The 16,489-nt window shown below is 39.1% G+C and overlaps 1 protein-coding gene across 4 annotated transcripts in view; it reads left to right on the top strand.

The window, feature by feature from the left end:
- Positions 1-5,091: 5,091 nt before the first annotated feature.
- Positions 5,092-16,489, top strand: part of LOC124100911 (catenin delta-2-like) — a 130,942-nt gene continuing 119,544 nt past the window's right edge. For 3 of the 4 annotated variants that reach the window (XR_009227994.1, XM_058583182.1, XM_058583181.1), the window contains exon 1: positions 5,093-5,667. The gene's annotated coding sequence lies outside the window, so the exon portion shown is untranslated. Of the gene's footprint in view, positions 5,668-16,489 lie in introns of all 4 variants that reach the window. The other variant, XM_058583183.1, reaches the window with a different exon arrangement.

Here is a 16,489-nt window from a genome sequence, read left to right as displayed (position 1 = left end):
GAGTTAATTTAGAACAAAAGCAAATTCTACACCAATGGGTGAACCAGTTTTTAAACAATAGGGAGAACATACCAAGTGTTACAATAAAGAGAAAACATTCTGCAGAGAAGAGCAAAAGTAAATAATAATAGCAATAATCATGATGATGATAAAGAATGCTAATGAGCTTTGATAAAAGATCTTGTAAAGCTGAGGTAGTCTAATAATAGCACTGTAACCAGAACGGAGTGCATGGAAGGTGGATTGTGCAAATTACATTTTAAGTGGTGAGAATAACCTGGCATAGGAAACAAGGAAGAGAGATTCGAAATGATAGATGGCATGTAATCAATTAAGAATCGCACTAACATATGTCTTCTTTTTGCTATCTTCATGTTTCTCTGATTTATCAGATGACTTGGACCCAAATCATGGAGAACAGTGTTTTACGATGATGTCAGTATTTTAGGAAAAAGAGCCAGGAATTTGAGATGTAAGCTGTTTACAAATACAACGGTGTCATTGTTGCTGCTGTTGTGCTTTGAGGATAACTGTTTGATTGTTAATTATGAAAACACAAATGGTAGATACAATTTTTTCTTAGAACAGGAGTGCTATGCCACTAAAACATGTATAACGGGGATTACAAGATCAACGAAGTGCAGGATTTTATAAAGACTGAATTTTAAATGCAATACAGCCAAAACACACAAAGAAACCAGACTTGTCTCATGAATGAATATTATTATAGCCATGTTTTATTAGATTTATTTAAAACTATCTACAAGTTGAACAACCTTTTTGAGCCCTCTTTAGAAAACACTTTTGCAATTTGCTGGAGCAATGGATTCTTTTCTATTTTTCTTTGAGCTACAGTGGCTAATCTGATTTTGATGTTTCGGTAATTATGTCAATTAATGTGTGCTGAGACTAATTTCATTTGTTGAAATGGATACCAGGTGAATATGTAATTAGTGTAATTAGAAGGTTGTCTCTTTAAGAACTTGAGTGCAATTTTCTAAGAGTAGCTGTAACATGGAAGAGGTTAAAATATAAATAATTTCTGATTGGTGACCAAACTAGTATCTAGTTTATTTCTTAACAATTGAAATTAAATTATAATTTCTTGCTGGGCATGGTGGCATACATCTATTATTCTAGCTATTTGGGAGAATGAGACAGTAGGATCACAAGTTGGAAGCCAGCCTTGGCAATTTAGCAAGAGCCTGTCTCAATATAAGAGTAAAAGGGTGCCAATGTAACTCTGAGTTCAATCCCCATGGTCTCAAGAAAAAAGAAATAATTTTTTAAATCATTTCTCCTACCAATTAAAGATACATTATAGGGTGACTCATCATTCCCACTCACCCAGGATGATTTTGATTTTAGTTATGAGATGTTCAGCATTCTGGGAAAACCATTAGTTATAAGCAAATGGGGACACTTGGTTACTACAATATACACACTTTACTCTTTAAAATAAAACATGATGCTTTATTTATTATCATATTAAATTTAGTATAAGAAGGAGCAATTTAAAAATAAATTTCTGGGGCTGGAGTTGTGGCTCAGCGGTAGAGCACTTGTCTAGCATGTGTGAGGCACTGTGTTCAATCCTCAGCACAACATAAAAATAAATAAAGAAAGGCATTGTGTCCAACTACAACTAAAAATAAATACTTAAAAAATAGATAAATTTCCATTTATATTACCACTAAAATCAAATTTACACATGCAGTTTTGTTTCTTCTACATGTTGTTATGACAAATAATATACAACTTAACAACTGTAAAAATAATTGTAACCTGAAAACCCAGTGACTCCTGAGTCTGAAAAAGAGCAGCCTCAGCAACATGAGGTTTAAATATAAATAGTGAGATTCAGTCTCAAAATGAAAATTTAAAAAAAGGGCTGGGGATGTAATTCAGTGGTAAAGCACCCTGGGTTCAATCCCCAGTAACAAAAAAACTTCAAAACAAACAAAAGACAGAACAATTGTAATCAGAGGTATTTACAATTCTATTTATTAGTTAACAAATACATAGTTTCACAAAATCATAGTTTTAATAAATTCATTAAATTCTAACATATGTTCATGTTATAAGTTACTTATCCTTCATTTTAGGGCATTTATGTTGTTTTTTCAAGTTTTTCCCCCAAATATAATGTTACAAATGTTTTTGTGTGCATAAATATTCATTTTGTATACATAAAATTCCTCCTTCAAATTTGAACTTTCAGGAAAAACACAACATAGGATAGAATTGTGCTGACAACATATAAACATTTTTCTTTTCATTTAAAAAAGAAAAACTTTAATACATTTATTTGCATTGCATAAACCCATTGTTTTCAAGCTCTGGGTCTTATCTGCAATGACAGAAAACAGTATAATGTGTTTGTTCTGTTCAACACATAACAAATGTTTACTTTTCTTAGAATATATGTTTTATATATATCTATATATTTTTATGATAGCTTATCAATTATCCTTCTATGTAACCATTTCATGAAACTTCCTGGTAATATAAATCCATTCTAGGAGTGGGGCAATATATTTATCTGGATGTTTCAAACAACAAGTATTTGCTTGTTTGTTCTGAAAGCCAGGATGATTTCATCACAGATAAAAATATTTCCTTTTTTTTTTGATCTTGCAAAACAATTAATAGCATTTGAAGAGAGAAATGTGATCACTGGGTAGTCATAATTTCATAAAGAAACATCTATTGTGTTCCAAAATTGACAGAGGCATTAAGGAACTCAGGAATACCACAAACTCATTTTTAAGGACCACATTGCCCCCACTTTTCACACTGGAGATTGAAACTATGGCTGCTCTACCACAGAGATACATTCCCAACCCTTTTTTTTTTTAAATTTTGAGATAGAGTCTTACCAAATTACACTGCCTCAGCCTCCAGAGTCACTAGGATTACAGGTGTGTATCACCACACCTGCCTGGCTAAGGAGCCCCTTTAAAACTAAGTCTTGAGTTTCCTTCCAACTTATTTTTAGAGTTTCTGAAGGAGAAGTGTGAAAATCTAAAGATTCAAGTCTTCATCTGTACTAGAAAACATAGCAGCCTAAGTCTACAAAATCTAAACTCAAATACAGAAAGGATAAGTCTTAAAAATCAGTTTACATTCATTGAGCATTCGACATTGCCCACCAGTCCTGTGACAGTTGAGTTACAGAATATATGTGTAATTACAAAATAAGAGAATATTGTGGCAAGTCCCATAACAGCAGTATAAACAGAGGGGACCCTGTCTCCTTCTGCACTGCGCTATTTCTAACAAAAATTGTAAGCAATCTAAATTTCTATTGATGAGATAGAAATCAAATAATATGTTGTGGAATGTTCATGTGATGGAATTAGTAGGCAACAGTGAAAACAATGCCCAGAAACTGTATGTATCAACAGTTCTGACAAATAAAACACTGTAACAGCAAATTTTAAAAGAATACATATAGACTGATCATGTATGTAGATTAAAAAACATGCAAAAGAATCCTATATATTGCTTAGGGATACTTCCATATGTATTAACAATATAGAGAAATGCATGGAATGGTAAGTGTGGGATTCAGAGTAATGATATCCCCTGGAGGATGGGAAAAGAAGATTTAAGGGCCAGGTATTGCAGAGATTGGACAGGACTATAGACAGGTACATAAGAGGGGTCAGGTACTTTGGAAAGGTATATAGACAGTATTCTTCTGGTAGGTAGTTTTTTTTTTTTTAATCAATTATCCTTCAACTTAATTATTTTGTAAATAATATAAACCCTTTTAGAAATGGGAAAGTACATGATTTGTCATTATATTACTTCAAAATATTTAACAATACATTGAAATATACATAAGCCCATACATTATAGTGCCACATAAGTAGAAAAAGGGTGATAATTCTAAATGGAAATAGTAAAAATAAGCTTTCTGGATGAGTTGGCTTTGATAGGTGAATGGAAATTCATTAAGTCTGGATAGCAGTAAAGAAGATTCTGGACTGATGGATCAGCATGGGCAAGGGTATGGAGGTGTTCTGGAAAGAGCTAGCTTAGGATGCACTGACAAATACATTCTGAAATAAAGGAGTTTGAGAGGCAACAGGAATCAGACCATGAAAGGCCTTGAACATGGCAGAAACACAAACTAATTACTAAGTTTTATGTATAGGAGGCTTGTAACTCGATCTGGACTAGAATTTATTATTTTTACTCATTATTATTGTTATTTGTGTGTGTTGCTGGGAACTGAACTAGGGCATGTCCCCAGTATCTAGTATATTTTTTATGTAATTCCAGAGGGTGGATACTTTCTTCAACCAGGATGGTATCTTAGCTGTATCTGTATTAGATCTATATTGCTCTTTAAAAATAAATATAAAAATCATAATTCATCAGGAGTCATCTATCAAATCCATTAAAAATTGACACTTGGGTTTACAATCAGTAAAAAAACACCTTGATCTCTCATTGGTTGCTTTAAAGAGTCGTTTGAAGTTTTTTCATATGACCTTCCATCAGTTTTCACACTTGATCAAGTCACATGAAATTTTGAATTGAAAACATTTCCTAAGAAGAAATAAAGACACAATTTTTAAAAATATAAGGCTTATTAAATTTTTCGGAACCACTTTTTTTGCATGAGCATCATTTGGTCACCAGCAGGCATCTTTCATTGGCTTCATATGGCAGAGACTGAAGAATATGTTTGCAGGAGCGCTTCGGGGCCTCGCGCGGCCAGAAGCCCGCTCCCTCTGCAGCGCCTGGTCACGCCCCGATCCCGAGCGCCCCGCGGTGTCCCCGCCCGAAGCGTCCTCCTCCGACCCCGTGGGTCGCCCAGGGGAAACGCCCTGGGGCTCCTCGGGCGAGTCGAGGAGCAAGTGTCCCGGGAAGACGCGCGACGCGTGGAGGGTCGGGGGCGGCCCGCGGGGCGCTCCGGATGCCGCACCCGCGCGCGGCCCCCGCCGCTCGTCCCCCTCGCCCCCTGCCACTCGCCGTCCGCCCCCCAGCGCTGCGCCCCGCTACCCCCAGTGCGCAGGCCCGGCCTCGCCAGCGCGCATGCCCTGGGCTCGCGCTGCCTGGCCCCGGCCGCCGCTGGCTGCGCGGCTTGGACCTCTTGCGGCCCGGCAGTGAGTTTCCTGCGTGAGCAGCGGCGGGGCGTTCTGCAGCGCCGGGGCGGGCGAAGTTCCGCGCCCCCACTTTGCCGCCACCTTTGCTGGCCCGCCGGCGGGTGCGGTCGGCGAGCGTCTGCTCTGGGCGGAGGGACGCCGTGCCGCCGGAGGGAGGGCTCCGTGTCAATTGTTTTTTTGTGCGGCCGCGGCTGGAGCCTGTGGCGCGCGGGCGGCCAGCGCGGGGACCCCGGCGTGGCAGAGCCATGGATGGCCCGGCTCGGGGCCATGGACTCCGCAAAAACCGACTGTCGCAGCGAGACCGGGAGAGGTGCTCCCGGGGCGGTCTGGGGGCCGGCGCGGTGGGCGGCGGCGGGGCCGGCCAGACCGGGGGCCCTCGCTTGCCTAGTCGTCGGGCTCCGACAAGGAAGACAATGGGAAGCCCCTGTCCTCCGCCTGGTCCCGGCCCAGACCCCCGCGGAGGAAGCGGCGCGAGTCCACCTTGGCCGAACAGGACATCATCGATGGGTTTGCCGTGACCAGCTTTGTCACTTTTGAAGCGTTGGAGGTAAGCGCCCCCCCCCCCCGTCTGCCTTTATGCGGGGCCCCATTGGCGGCGCTGGGTCCCCGCTGGGCTTGCCACGCTGGGCGCTGTCTTTCGGTCTGTCTGGCCCGCTGTAAACATTTTCCTTGGGTGTCTATACCACGTTTTGTTTACCCATTCATTCTTTATTTTACATGTGAGGTGCTTCTGCCTCTTGGCTGTTGTATATATAGTGTTGCTATGAACATGGATGTGCAACTCTCTTTGCAATCCTCTTTTCTGTTTTTTTTTTTTTTTTTGTGTGTGTGTGTGTGTGTGTGTATGTACATACATAGATATCTATATATGTATATATACACACACAGAGAAGTAAAATTGCTAGATCACATGATAAGTCTGTTTTTATTTTCAAGGAACTGTTTTCCATAAATAACTAGATTTTAAAGATATGTGTTTAAGGTCAACTTGTTGGTCCTTGATCTCTAGATTGTTTTGAATTGACCCTGGGTAAGTGCTCTCGGTCACCTGCTGTAGCATACCTTGATCTTGAACACACTCCCACCACTGTCCATTGCTCACTGAGGCCCAGACCCAAATAACAGATTCTCAGGATCCATGACTGGCCAGAGAAGTAAGTTGAATCTTTGCAAGCCTGAGCTTAAATATTTCTTAATTGTCCAGATCTTTCATTGCCCCACTTGGAGATTACTGTCATCACTGTGTCTCATCAGTTCTATTGTAATTATACAAGACAGTTTTTTTTTTTAAATCAGGCTTTGTATTCCTTTGTGTAGGTACCACATTTTAGTACTATCTCCTCTAAAACCTGCAGAATTTGGTACAATACTCTGTTGGCAATTTTCTAGTGAATGTTTGGTTTATCAGACAAGTGATTGATGGAAAGGTATATGGTAGAATTAGTGTCTTTAATCTTGACCATGGCCCCAGGTGGCTGTTTGACCACATCTAAGCTACCAGCCCTCTTCTTGTCATGTCAGATTATAAGCTGAAAGAAAGAATGAGCATAGGTTAAAGAACATTTAGCACTTACCTTGTGCTAGGTAGTTTCCTAAGCACTTACATTAGCTCATTCCGCTTTACAGTAGTGCAGTGGAATACATTTCACTTATGTAGGATATGAAACGATAGAGAAGGGAGACAGTCTGCTCAGCTCAAAGAGGTAGACTAGGCACAGGATGTATATTTCTTTTCCATGAGGCTAGTAAACTCATAGTTATAGCCAGGAGCTAGGATAGTTTCAACACCAACAGCAATGAACTATAAGCTGTAAGGTTTAGAAGAATGAATAGGAAGATCCTGAGGTGGGGTACTCAGACCCTGTATAAAAGAACCTCATTTTAATTAGTAATAAATGGAAGGAGTGATCAGTGCAAGGTGACAGTGGAGAAGGTTATGTGCTATCGGAAAGTGTTTGAGAGAGACAGTTGCCCTGATTTGGAAGAAGGGGAGTTGAGGGGAAAATGAGTTCCAGAGGACAAAATGAGAGGATGAGAAGAAAAGTTTCTTCACAGAGGGGCTTGGGTTTTCCAGTCTCCAAGCAGAACAGGGAAATGTGACCTGATGGCTTAGCTGGTGTCAAGGCTCCAGGTGGCAAGACAGCATCCTTCTTCTTAGATTGGGCCCTCAACATCCCCACCATGGAGCATGTGGGGCCGAGTTTCAGCACACATGTTGCACATATTCTCTTCCCCCACCGTGAGTGAAATAGAACATGAAGGAGAAATCAACAAATATTCTGAATGTCTTGACACAGAGAGCAAAACATACTGATGGTGTCCCGCAACTCTTGATAATTTCATTGAACTAGCTGAAACTTAAAATTGATACGTAGGTCCTGATTAACAGTGTTACTGTCATTCTGACTTGACTGGATAAACTGATATGGAATAATCTATTAAATATGTCACACTTGAACAAGGAATGTAAATCATATTTCATCTATAATTAGGTGGGAGACAAAAATCACAAAGAGACGATTTTAGTGAATATGTCTTGGTGTGTACACAGCATCACTAGAATTTTTTTCCTGTTCCATGGGGAGAAAGAAGTTGATTGCCTTTCAAGAATTGATTGCTGTCCAGGAAATGAGAGGGTGAATTATGTAATGTTCACAGAGTGGGTTTTATTTATGGATTCAATGAGATTAGCTGCAGTCTTCCTAAAGTTAATGGCACTGGAAATGCACCATTCTGTATTTAGCTGGAAATACCTAACTTTCCAAGTTAGAGACCTAATTGCTTCTCAGATTATAATGTGTTTGTATTTGTATCTCTTTCTCCTTTCATGGGAGCTATCTGCTGCCTTTATTGTTTGTGAATTAATGTTGCAAACCAGAGCTTGTGAGTGAAAAGGATGGTATATTTTTTTTTTTATTGTATGTCTATTTTAATTTTTTTTAAATTTTTTATTGTTGGTTGTTCAAAACATTACAAATTTCTTGACATATCATATTCCACACTTTGATTCAAGTGGGTTATGAACTCCCACCTTCACCCCATACACAGATTGAAGGATGGTATATTTTCAGTTCTTTGGTGCTCTTGTTTCCCAGTCACAGAATAATCTATAGTGAACCTGATTATTGATAATAAATAAGAGAAATAAACCAAAGTAAAAAAGATAAAGACAGTGTGTTTGGAGGGGGTCATTGAACCAAACTGTAGCTAGGAAATAATATAATTGTAGTTTTTACCTCATATGGTTGTTTTGAAGGGTGAAAACACATGCTAAACCTTTATAACAACATGTAGAATGTGTTTCAGTGCATTTTATTTGCTTTCATTATTATTAGATACGTAGTTCGTGTTTGTGGTGAATGGTGAGTGTGGTATGAATGTGAATGTTAAGAGCATAAATAGGCATGTAACTGATATGTTCATGTCTTTTTCCAGATGGTTGGCATAATGAAACAAAAATTGACATTATGGAATTGTTTTTATTTGGGACTAACATATCAGAGAATGTTTTAAGTTGTGGTTTCATTTTGTTTTGTGAGGTTTTACTTGACTGTTGTTGGTTTATAGTATTTTTGGTGCTGGAGGTTGAACCTGGGACCTTGCACATGGTAAGGACATGATCTACCATTAAGCTATACCCTAGCCCCTTTTTGTTAGTTCTTGACATATTAGTTTGATTTATTTCAGGTGATGTTCTCATAATGTATCAAAGCATCTTTTTATACTTTTAAAAATATAAATGAGGACCATACCATCATTTAGAAAATCCCTGTAATATTAGGTACTCAGTATATGTGTGGGAGTATTTTTTTAATGAGGATTATGTTTAGAATTTATTGACTCTGTGACACTGCCCTCAGACTTGAGTTATAGGGCTTTCCAAAAATGAGGTGTGAGTGCTGCAGTAGAATCATCCAGGGCTACCTGAAGTGTGTTTTTGAGGTGCCAGCCTTTTGCCTCCAGTGTGTTTGGAGCAGGTAGTTGTGTCTTGAGTCACCTGGACTATTGGGCATGGGATGCATGGTTATACATAGTATAGGGTTAGCTACGTGGAGTTAGGTGCAGCTGTGGTATTTCACCTAAGTCATAGCTTTTTGTGGAATGCTTCATTACAGAAATTTGGTGGATTTCAGAGATGATGTACTTTATAAACGGAGTCTAGAGAGGCCTATGAGAGAATAACAGAAGGCTGACATTTCTCACTCTGGGCCAATTGTTTGTCTCACTGCTTTGCATAATAACTTTCTTTCTCTCCCCTCCCCACCTCTTCTCTCATGCACTTAGAAGGACTTAATGGCATCATTTATCTTTAGAGAATAAATATAAAACTGATTTGTTCAAGAACACCAATAAGTTGCACTTAAAAAAGAAAAGACTCATATAAGGCAGGACAGATTGCTACTGGAGGGAGATACTGGCCAGTTGGTTTTAGAGTAGATCACCAAAGGAAATGTAGCTTTACCTGCTGACCCCACAGTTCAAGGCTGTGTTCATAGTGTTGGAGCATTGTGGGGAGGGCTCAGATTTTACAGCAGAAAGAACTGTGGATGACTAACCTTGCAGTTGCTCTGGCCTCTGCACCCATGACTCTTGTGCATTTCACATGAAAATTTCACCCCCCTCCCCCAATCTTCTAAACCCTGGAGATCTTTCTATACGTAGCCACAGGCTTTACCTGGTACCTGGACAAGGGAATGATGAGAAAGGGGATTTGGGATTTTTAGGGGAAAATTACTTGGCTTTGAGAAACTTAATAGAAAATATGTATTCAGTGCAGCTAGGTTCCAGGCACACACTGGAATAAAGAATTAAGCATTGTTTCATCTCTCAAGAAGTTGTCTAGTGTGAACCATCTGTGTGCAAATAAATGGTTTTAATTACTGTGAAAACAGCAGCAATGAAAGGGGCCACAAAGGATGGTGGTAGTATAGAACATGCAGTGGTAGTATAGAACATGCAGCCAGTGGAAGTGTTCAGGAGGAGTTTGAAAGACAATGAGAAGCTTGCCAAATAAACAAGAAGGGAGATCACCAGGGCAGAACAACAATGAATGGTCTGTCTCTTAAGAAGATTTGGAGCTAAGAACCAAATCCAGAGACTGGGTGTATTTTGCTTCAGTTCCACCTTATACCTGCCTGTCATGTGACCTGATTTCTTTGCTTTTACTAAGGGAAAGAAATGGGAATCCACATGTCTCCCTTTTGTTTGGCATAGAAAGCTGAAATGTCTAAAATTGTGATCTTGGGCTAAGATTATTTAGTAATCATCTAATCATCAGTGGTAGAGTATTTGTCCATCATAAACAAGGCACTGATTTCCATCCCTGGCAATAGGGGTGGGGTGAGGGAGAATTGTGATTGTGTCTAACTTGGATAATAAAATTTATAGAGCCTGGGATAGATGTACACGATTAGTTTAATGAAAGATATAGGGTCAAATAAGACATTCACATTGGTCCGGTCCATTTCAGTTGCTCTACATTTGAATCATTACTTTTTTTTTGCCCCCCTTGCTGGGTTTATTGCTTCTCATTCATTAAGTCAGTGCTTACTGAGTTGGTTCTAAACAGCTGTGTAGTTTAACAGAAGTATACTTTTATTTTTCCTGTCTGGAGCTTAAAGCCTTAAAACGTGAATTAACTTTGAAAATATAGGCTGGTATCAGTTTATGAAGAGCTAGTCTAAGAAGTTAGGACTTAATAATTTGCACCTCCCAACCCAGGGAGAATGCCAATGAGTTTTTTTAATTTATAGCCTAAGGCAAATCCTTTTTGATTCCTGTGTTCCTTGACTTTATTTATTACAGGAGGATAATGCCTTAATGTGTTTGAATAAATTTTGAAAATGTATACATAAAGGTAGGTTTATAAGCTTTGCATTGTGTGAGAGAGTAGTTTGTAAAAATGTGGAGTCAGGGAGCAAAAGAGCATGGTTTTGAATTCTGTCTCCATTATTTATGAGCTGTGTGATCTTGGGCTATTAAACTAGAAGTATCTCCTTATATGGAAAATGATAATTTAAATCATTGTCACACAAAAGTTTCTATAAGGAATAAATGAACAAATTCAAACAAAAGTATACAAGTAGGTCGCCTTACACATAGTATTATCCACAATTGGATTGTCTGGTGAGCCCCTTTAGTGGGTCTGATTTTTCTAATGCCCTAGAACATTGCTGCTGTTTCTGCACATTTGTGCATCAAAATCATTGAGAGGGCATCTTAAAGATATACATCTCTAAGGGTTCTAGTTCTGCAAAGAGTGTTAGCCCCATTCTTTCCTTTAAACTTTTCCCCCTTAAGGTCTTTTTCCTTAAACTAAAAACCTTGAACATGACACAACAAAAAAGCACATGAAAGGTAGAAAGGTAGACTGTCTACCACTTAGGGACTTGAGAAAAGGCATGACGGTGAATCCTCTGGATTTCCTTAATGATGCTTAAGGACACAAAACTCATAAATTGTGTAGTTGTAGAATGGGTGTTGTGGGAACTTCTGGTCAGTAATGGCGACAGTTATAGGAACTCCCCTCCTGCCCTGCTCCCCTATCCAAAAAAAAAAAAGCTTAAATGTCTTTTTCCCTTGCCAAGCTCTGGGAAAGGATGGGTGAATAACAAAGCTTTGTTTGACAGTACTCTCTCTACTGTATCCAATACTAAGGGGAAAATCATATCCCATACCCCTAAAGCTACAGCAGGGCAGAGCAAAAAAATTGATCTTCCCACTCTGCTTGTTGGAAACAGGCAGTGTTCATCAATACCCCTGCCAGGTGGTGTCAACAGCAAGGTGCTGGTCTTCCATTCCATGATTGACAGAACTAGGTGGTAGTCTAGAGGAGGACCAGGGAATATAAGTAGGGGTGGGGGGTGGGGTCCAGGCTGAAACTGAGCTTCCATTCCCATCCTTCTGCAACAAAGTGGTAGAATCATCCCTCCTCTCCCCTTCCCCTGGGTGCCAGTGGGGCTGAGAGGAACCTGATCTTACACCCTCAACTGGTGGAAATGAGGCAATGCCAGCGAGTGCATATTTTCTTTGGAAAGGTGTCAGCAGGGCCAAGCAGGGAGGTGAACTTGCACCTTGCCATCTGTAACAGGCAGTGAGACTCAGTGCATTCTTTTTCCACTGTAGTATTTGGTGGGTCCCAGAGGGAAACGGAATCTACACCCTGCCTCCCCATCCCCCATGCTACATTTCAACATGCCTACTAACTAAAGACATCTGGAATAAAATGAAAAGAATCAGGAAAATCGAACATGAATGAGAATAGCCAGTAGCACATGTCAGCACTGAGATGAATTAGATATCGGAATTATGAGAGAAATTTAATACTTCAACAAAGAATTTATTTAAACAATTGAAAAACATGAAATCTTAAGAAAAAATCTTGTGGGCCCAACAGGAGACCAATTTTGATGTTCACAGCGTGATGGAGATGTTGTAGATCTTGGTTATGGATACTACACCAAACAGTGTACTTAGAATGGGTATTTTCTTCCTGGATCTAAAGTTTTAATTTTAAATAACCAAACTTTATAATTTTATACATAATCCAATACAATGTTAATAAAATTAGCATTTCAGCCTCTAAGAATTGGTATGTGACGGAGATAGTCTTGAAACCAGAATGGGTACTTTTATTTGAAGTAAATTATACCTTAATAAAGTTGATTTATAAAAAATACATGGGGCCAGTAATTCAACTGTGGAGCTTCTGGTTCAGTAATTCTATGACAGAGTCCAAGCATATATATATTTTTTATTTTAATTAATTCCCCACATGATTTGAAGGCAGCTGGAGGCTCCGAGGAATACAGATTTCTCCAGAGAAATCTAGGCTAGTTGTGAATTCTTTAGAATATAAATCTGTTAGCAATATGTACAAATAGAAACTTGTTCTGGTAAATTATGAATTACCAGATAAGTACCTGCAGAATAAACAGAATACATAATTGCAAACGGTTAAGTGTATTATCCCCATATGGAAGTTATTTTTGTCTGTTTCTTTTACTGGGCAATGTTGTGAAAAATGTTATGTGGTCAACGAATTGGACAGGGGGAAGTGGGGGGAACTGGGGGAAGGAATTTGGGGTGGGAATGGGAAAGATAGTAGAATGAATTGGATATAACTTTCCTATGTTCAGATATGAATACATGACCAGTGTTACTCCACATCAAGTACAACCACAAGAATGGGAAGTTGTACTCCATGTATGTATGATATGTCAAAATACATTCTATTGTCACGTATAACTAAAAAGAACAAATAAAAAAAGTTATGTGGTATTTCTGGAAGTTGTCAATTATGGTGCTGGGTCATAAAAAAGCTGCATTGTGGTATGTCAGGTGACTAATAAGAGAGGAGATTAGATACAGTTATATATTCTAATCCTATTGGCTTTGTGTTAGGGGAACTATTTGTGGGGGAAAATAAACCTTTGGAATTTTCAGCCTATATTAACAGGTGATAACACTTACAAATTTGCATATGTATTTGTCTTCAAATCTGTATGATTTCTAAGATGGGGTAGATTTTTTCTTTTCTAATGTAGAACCATGACTGAATTAGAAGGCAAATACAGTATTATTCTGTTTTAGGAACAGCACTCTGGTAAGATTTTCAAAAATGTAAATAAGTCTTATGTAAGTGAAGGTATTCAAGAAGTTTTGGGTGTGGCACAGAAGGGATGGGTACTGGGGAACCTCTAAGAATATTTTAAAAATTCATTTTGTGCTGTTCTTTAAAAGACAGTAAGCCATGTATACAATTGTGGAACCATAAGAAATACACATAAAAAGTGATTTCTGCTGGGTGTGGTGGTGCACACCTGTAATCCCAGCAGCTCAGGAATCTGAGGCAAGAGGATCAAGAATTCAAAGCCAGACTCAGCAAAAAGCAAGGAACTAAACAACTCAGTGAGACTTTGTCTCTAAATAAATACCAAATAGGGCTGAGGATGTGGCTCAGCGGTTCAGTGCCTCTGAGTGCAATTGCAGTATCTCCCCTGTCTCCCAAAGTGATTTCTATATGTGCCGGCATCCCTGGCTATGGATCTAATGTGCTTGTTTGTTTAATAAACCTAGGAGTTAATAGTGAGGAGTCATTTTTGTTTCCTTAGGTGGCTCTGGGATCTATGAGATAACAAGAAATACCATGGTATGTGCTTATCTCTGTGTCTCTTGCCCTTCCCTAACTTTGCAGGATCCCTGTTACCTGTCTGTGTTTGACAGCGTGATTCTTAACCATGTGTAGTATGTATAACCACTTTCAGCATCACCGTTGTTTGACCTGGGGAGGAACACAGCCAGTTTGCTAATCATTAATCCCTGACTGTGGAAAGCAGTTTACTCAAGAGTGGGTCCTGATTCCTACTCGAGATGAGGCTTCTTTTATTGAGAGCAAAAATAAATTCAAAGTGGTTTTTCTTTGGGGGTGGGGTGGGAGTAGGGTTACCAGGGGTTGAACTCAGGGCCATTCGACCACTGAGTCATATCCTCAGTCCTATTTTGTATTTTTTAAATTTAAATTTTAAAGACAGGGTCTCACTGATTTGCTTGGTGCCTTGCTTTTGCTAAGGCTAGCTTTTAACTCAAAAGTGGTTTTTGAAGTAACCATCATAACCACTTTTCCCGCTTGGTGCCTGTACTTGCCCTTCTATGGTTAGAACAACTTAATATGTTTGGAAAATAATAAAGGCATTGTATCTAAAGGGAACTTTAGAATTACATGTCTTTCCTTAATTCTTGGGCAGTCTCAGGTAATCCCAGAAAGTGTGGTCACAATAAATCAGCGGAGGCTATCATAAACGGAGGAAATCTATCCCATTATGCTTGCCCCATGCCATTTTCTTATCTGTCACTTAGGGTTTCTAGACTACTAAAGTTTTCTGGTTGTATTAATGGAATGGTTGAATTTATTTCAAGCTCTGTTACTTAAGCAACTTTCTAAAAGTCATTGTACACTTTGTAGTTCTGAGAACACACTTTGCTTTAATTGAAGGTCTTGCACCCATATTCTGATGGAAGCAGCTAACATTTTTGGAGCAATTCCTGTGAATGCTTCCCTTTATGTAGATGATTCTCAGAAAGCTAGGTTTTAGAATAATTCCCTATAGGTGCTACTGTTTTACTATAAGGCCTTTGAGCCTTGATTTTTTTTTTGAGGTTCCAGGTATTGAACCCAGGGGTGCTTAACCACTGAGCCAGGTCCCCAGCTCTTTTTATTTTTTGAGATAGGGTCTCACTAAATTGTTGAGGCTGGCTTTGAACTTGGAATCCTCCTATTTCAATGGCATGCACCATTGCGTCTGGTCTGAGCTTTGATTTCTAAGAAATAGTTGAATCTTTAATGAAGTCCAATGAAGTTTTTTTATTCAATATATGACTGATTATTACTGATTTTAATATAAAATCATTTCCCAATAATTTTTTCTTTCTTTCTTTTAAAAACAGACTTTGAAGAAAAATTTCTTCTTCAGGATAATTTTTTCCAAATTTCTTCTTATAACTCTTGATTAAAGGAAGAGAATTTTTGATTTTTGGATAGTATGGGAACAGCTGACTCCTATAGGTTTAGAAGGAATTGGCATTTAATCAAGTTTCTGGGGACAGACCACTCTTGCCAGTTTATATTGGCATAGAGCCCTCCCTTTTCTCTGTGGAGAGTGTGGCTTATGATTCCACATGGAGGCTGGCTGAATGATAAGCCATTAAATATTAACAAAGCACCTACCCGTGTAAGGCACAGTACTGTCTATAGGGATATTTAGAAGGTTCACTTTCTTCCTTTGAGGACTTTATTATCTAATTGTAAAGGTAAGATGTAAATGCCTTAAAAATGAATCAACAGTACAGTAATTCTTAAATATTTTTAGGTTTTCTAAGGTAGTGGTTCTTGGATGTTAATGTACCTCAGAATCACTTGGAAGCCTTGCTGAAATACTGATAGTGGCCAGGTGCCATAGCCTACACTGCAATTCCAGTTACTTAGGAGGCAGAGGCCAAGGGAATCTCAAATTTGAGGCCAGTTTGGGCAACTTAGACCCTGTCCCCTCCCCTCATTATCTCTCCCTCCTTCTTTCTTGTTCTTATCGTTTCTCCTCACCACCTCCCTTTTGTGGTTCTGGGGATCAAACCCAGGTCCTTTACTGATGAGCTACACCCTCGACTCTGAATTTCTAAGAAGTTCCCAGATGTCACTGGTGTTCCTGGTCCAGAGACCACACTTAATGAAGCGCTAGCTGTCCTTGTGCATTAGAATCATCCAGCGACTTTAAAATACACACACACACACACACACACACACACACACTCCAGACCAGGTAAACGAGGCTGTGTGATGGGACCTTCAATGTATTTTTCTTTTTCTAAAGCTC

Source organism: Marmota monax, unplaced genomic scaffold (assembly GCF_021218885.2).
Source record: "Marmota monax isolate L192 unplaced genomic scaffold, Marmota_monax_Labrador192_F-V1.1 WCK01_AAM20220418_F8-fsc00440, whole genome shotgun sequence".
Lineage (NCBI taxonomy): Eukaryota > Metazoa > Chordata > Mammalia > Rodentia > Sciuridae > Marmota > Marmota monax.
The sequence above is the reverse complement of the archived record's forward strand: the minus strand, read 5'-3'. Positions and strand labels throughout refer to the sequence as shown.